Raw genomic sequence first — 4815 nt, 5'->3', positions numbered from 1 at the left:
AAGGGTAAAAAGGATCCAAGGCTTTGAGCATCAATGGATAGGAGGGCCCAAGGAAATTAAATCCAGGCCTAAGCGGCTAAATCAAGCTGTCCCTAACCATGTGCTTGTGTCATGAAGGTCCAAGTGAAAAGCTTGAGACTGAGTGGTTAAAGTCGTGATCCAAAGCAAAAGAGTGTGCTTAAGAGCTCTGGACACCACTAACTGGGGACTCTAGCAAAGCTGAGTCACAATCTGAAAAGGTTCACCCAGTTATGTGTCTGTGGCATTTATGTATCCGGTGGTAATACTGGAAAACAAAGTGCTTAGGGCCACGGCCAAGACTCATAAAGGTAGCTGTGTTCAAGAATCAACATACTCAACTAGGAAAGTCAATAACACTATCCGAAATTCTAAGTTCCTAGAGAAGCCAATCATTCTAAACTTCAAAGGAGAAAGTGAGATGCCAAAACTGTTCAGAAGCAAAAAGCTACAAGTCCCGCTCATTTAATTATAATTAATATTCATTGATATTTTGGAATTTATAGTATATTCTCTTCTTTTTATCCTATTTGATTTTCAGTTGCTTGGGGACAAGCAACAATTTAAGTTTGGTGTTGTGATGAGCGGATAATTTATACGCTTTTTGGCATTGTTTTTAGGTAGTTTTTAGTAGGTTCAAGCTACTTTTAGGGATGTTTTCATTAGTTTTTATGTTAAATTCATATTTCTAGACTTCACTATGAGTTTGTGTGTTTTTCTGTGATTTTAGGTAATTTCTGGCTGAAATTGAGGGACTTGAGGAAAACTCTGAAAAAGGCTGACAAAAGGACTGCTGATGCTGTTGGAATCTGACATCCCTGCACTCGAAATGAATTTTCTGGAGCTACAGAACTCCAATTGGCGCGCTCTCAACGGCGTTGGAAAGTAGACATCCAGGGCTTTCCAGCAATATATAATAGTCCATACTTTATTCGGAAATTGACGACGTAACTTGGCGTTGAACGCCAAGTTCATGCTATTGTCTGGAGTTAAACGCCAGAAAAACGTCATGATCCGGAGTTGAACGCCCAAAACACGTCATAACTCGAAGTTCAACTCCAAGAGAAGCCTCAGCTCGTGGATTGATCAAGCTCAGCCCAAGCATACACCAAGTGGGCCCCGGAAGTGGATTTATGCATCAATTACTTACTCATGTAAACCCTAGGAGCTAGTTTATTATAAATAGAACTTTTTACTATGATATTATCATCCTGGATTGTATTTTGAATCTAGTGATCACGTTTTTGGGGGCTGGCCTCTCGGCCATGCCTGAACCTTTTACTTATGTATTTTCAACGGTGGAGTTTCTGCACACCATAGATTAAGGGTGTGGAGCTCTGCTGTACCTCAAGTATTAATGCAATTCTATTTTCTTTTATTCAATTCTATCTTATTCTTATTCCAAGATATTCATTCGCACCCAAGAACATGATGAATGTGATGATTATGTGACGCTCATTATCATTCTCACTTATGAACGCGTGTGATTGACAACCACCTCCGTTCTACATGCAACAGAGCTTGAATGTGTATCTCTTAGATTCCCCAACAGAATCTTCGTGGTATAAGCTAGATAGATGGCGGCATTTATGAGGATCCGGAAAGTCTCACCTTGTCTGTGGTATTCCGAGTAGGATCCTGGGAATCCGGAAAGTCTAACCTTGTCTGTGGTATTCCGAGTAGGATTCCGGTAATGAATGACTGTGACGTGCTTCAGACTCGCAAGTGCTGGGCATTAGTGACAGACGCAAAAGAATCAAGGGATTCTATTCCAGTAGGAGCGGGAACCAACCAGTGATTAGCCGTGCTGTAACAGAGCGCGTGAGCGTAGTTTTCACTGCGAGGATGGGATGTAGCCTTCGGCCAGGTGATGCCTCCAGACGATTAGCCATGCGAGTGACAGCCGCAGAGGACCATTTTCCCGAGAGGATTAAAAGTAGCCATCGTCGAACGGTGAACCCCTATACACAGCTTGCCATGGAAAGGAGTAAGAACGGTTGAGTTGAAGCAGTAGGAAAGCAGGCGTCCTTGAGCCATACAGTATCTCCATATGCTTATCTGAAATTCCCACTCTTGATTTACATAAGTATTTCTATCCCTTTTTATTTTCTATTTATTCCATTAATCAAATTTAAACTAATAATCCAATTATCCTTGAATCCGCCTGACTGAGATTTGCAAGGTGACCATAGCTTGCTTCATACCAACAATCTCTGTGGGATCGACCCTTACTCACGTAAGGTTTATTACTTGGACGACCCAGTACACTTGCTGGTTAGTTGAACGGAGTTGTGTTCACTCGTGCCAATTTCAAATTCCATAATTTTACAAGGAGTACAACTTAAAGAATATGGATCACAATTTCGTCCACCAGAGGACTTTTTGGCTATTTTGTAGAATTCAAGGGAGACGACTTCATGAACTTCTACTTCCTCTCCATTCATGATGCTATGAATCATGATAGCCCGATCTACAGTAACTTCGGATCGGTTGCTAGTGGGGATGATGTAGCGTTGGAGGAACTCCAACCATCCTCTAGCCACAGGCTTAAGGTCCAGTCTTCTTAATTGAACCGGCTTACCTTTGGAGTCTCTTTTCCATTGAGCTCTTTCCACACATATGTCCATAAGGACTTGGTCCAACCTTTGATCAAAGTTGACCCTTCTAGTGTAGGGGCGTGCATCTCCTTGCATCATGGGCAAGTTGAATGCCAACCTCACATTTTCCGGACTGAAATCTAAGTATTTCCCCCGAACCATTGTAAGATAATTCTTTGGATTCGGGTTCACACTTTGATCATGGTTCCTAGTGATCCATGCATTAGCATAGAACTCTTGAACCATTAAGATTCCGACTTGTTGAATGGGGTTGGTCAGAACTTCCCAACCTCTTCTTTGGATCTCATGTCGGATCTCCGGATACTCATTTTTCTTAAGCTTGAAAGGGACCTCATGGATCACCTTCTTCTTGGCCACAACATCATAGAAGTGGTCTTGATGAACTTTTGAGATGAATCTTTCTATCTCCCATGACTCGGAGGTAGAAGCTTTTGTCTTCCTTTTCCCTTTTCTAGAGGTTTTTCCGGCCTTAGGTGCCATCAATGGTTATGAAAAAACAAAAAAGCTATACTTTTACCACACCAAACTTAGAATATTGCTCGCCCTCAAGCAAGAGAAGAAAGAATAGATGAAGAAGAAGAAGACATGGAGGAGAGGGAGAGAGGGTAGTATTTTGGCCAAGGAGGAGAAGAGAGGGTTGTGTTGTGTGAAAAGGAAGAAGAATGGAGGGGTTTATATAGTGGAGGGAGAGGGGTTAAGGTTCGACCATATTGGGTGGGTTGGGTGGGAAAAGGGATTTTGAATTTTGAAGGTAGGTGGGGTTTATGGGGAAGAGTGGATGGATGTGAGTGGTGAAGGGTGATGGGGGAGAGAGATTGAGGTGATTGGTGAAGGGTTTTTGGGGAAGAGTGTTATTGGATTGAGTGAAGATGAGAGAAGGTGAGTTGAGGTAGGTGGGGATCCTGTGGGGTCCACAGATCCTGAGATGATCCTGTGGGATCCACAGATCTTGAGGTGTCAAGGATTATCATCCTGCACCAATGAGGCGTGTAAAACACCCTCTGCATGCAATCCTGGAGTTCAACACCAGATTAATGCTTGTTTCTGGCGTTGAACGCCAGTTTCATGCTTGTTTCTGGCGTTCAATGCCAGCTTTCCTCAGAGTGTATTCCTGGCGTTTAAACGCCAGGATGTTGCTTGTTTCTGGCGTTCAACGCCAGATCTATGCTCTGTTCTGGCGTTGAACGCCAGCCAGATGCTCTTTATTGGCGTTTAAACGCTAGTAAGCCCTTCCTCCAGGGTGTGCTTTTTCTTCTGCTGTTTTTTATTTTAGTATTTATTTTGTGACTCCACATGATCATGAACCTAATAAAACATAAAAGAACAATAAAAGAAAAATAAAATTAGATAAATAAAAATTGGGTTGCCTCCCAATAAGCGCTTCTTTAATGTCAATAGCTTGACAGTGGGCTCTCATTGAGCCTCACAGGTGATCAGGTCAATGTTGTAGACTCCCAACACCAAACTTAGAGTTTGGATGTGGGGATTCAAAACCAAACTTAGAGTTTGGCTGTGGCCTCCCAACACCAAACTTAGAGTTTGATTGTGGGGGCTCTGTTTGACTCTGTACTGAGAGAAGCTTTTCATGCTTCCTCTCCATGGTTGCGGAGGAACACCCTTGGGTTTTAAACACAAGGTAGTCCCCATTCAATTGAAGGACTAATTCTCCTCTGTTAACATCTATCACAGCTCCTGCTGTGGCTAGAAAAGGTCTTCCAAGGATGATGCATTCATCCTTCTCCTTCCTAGTGTCTAAGATTATGAAATTAGGAGGGATGTAAAGGCCTTCAACCTTCACTAACACGTCCTCTACAATCCATAAGCTTGTCTTACTGACTTGTCTGCCATTTGTAATGAGAATATGGCAGGTTGTACCTCAATGATCCCCAGCTTCTCCATTACAGAGAGTGGCATAAGATTTATGCCTGACCCTAGGTCGCACAGAGCCTTCTCAAAGGTCATGGTGCCTATGGTACAGGGTATTAAGAATTTTTCAGGATCTTGTCTCTTTTGAGGTAAAGTTTGCTGAATCCATGTATCTAGTTCATTAATGAGCAAGGGAGGTCACCTTTCCAAGTCTCATTACCAAACAATTTGGCATTCAGCTTCATGATGGCTCCTAGATAATGAGCAACTTGCTCTCCAGTTACATCTTCATCCTCTTCAGAGGAAGAATAGT

This window comes from Arachis stenosperma, chromosome 7, assembly GCF_014773155.1.
Source record: "Arachis stenosperma cultivar V10309 chromosome 7, arast.V10309.gnm1.PFL2, whole genome shotgun sequence".
Classification (NCBI taxonomy): domain Eukaryota; kingdom Viridiplantae; phylum Streptophyta; class Magnoliopsida; order Fabales; family Fabaceae; genus Arachis; species Arachis stenosperma.
Note: the sequence above shows the minus strand (reverse complement) of the source record.